Source organism: Pipistrellus kuhlii, unplaced genomic scaffold (genome assembly GCF_014108245.1).
Source record: "Pipistrellus kuhlii isolate mPipKuh1 unplaced genomic scaffold, mPipKuh1.p scaffold_m20_p_12, whole genome shotgun sequence".
In the NCBI taxonomy this organism is placed as follows: Eukaryota; Metazoa; Chordata; class Mammalia; order Chiroptera; family Vespertilionidae; genus Pipistrellus; species Pipistrellus kuhlii.
In genome coordinates, this window is record NW_023425427.1 from 46,396,720 (window position 1) to 46,397,416 (window position 697).

Here is a 697-nt window from a genome sequence, read left to right on the forward strand (position 1 = left end):
CGCATTAAATGGATTTATAGCAAAGCACATTTACGCAAATTCATTCATTTAAAAAAAATACTTTTTATCGATTCCTGAGGGAGAGAGAGGAAGATAAAAATATCAATGAGAGAGAATCATTGATTGGCTGCCTCCTACTGGGGATGGAGCCTGCAACCTGGGCATGTGCCCTGACCAGGATTGCACTGTGATGGCCTGGCTCAACCACTGACTCACAATGGCCAGGCCCAAATTCATTTGTTAATTTGGATTACCACTGTTACGAAACATACTTAAAATTAGTGTAATTGTTAGCTTCTGCTCCAAGCTATGAAATCAATACATCTAGACATTTCCCAATATACACTACCTAAAAGCAGATTAAAAAAGTGTTACCATGTTATTAAGTCAATGATTTTTATTGAATACTGTTTGATTGATTATTGATTTTTAGGAAAAGAAATATTTATCCCCTTGATGAGTATATTATTATAAAACAAACACTTCAGTGAAGGTGCCTGGGAGCAGGTGTCTGAATCTCTTTGGTCACATGCTACATTTTGGGGAACTCTGATTAAAAGTTCTATAATGATGTCAGGTGGATATAAAATCTCAAATACAGGAAATAACTCATCTGTGCTGGATTTCGTCCAGTCACTGGGGGGGAGGAAGATCATATGACATTTCAAAATAGTAAGTGACTGTAGCAGGAAAATTC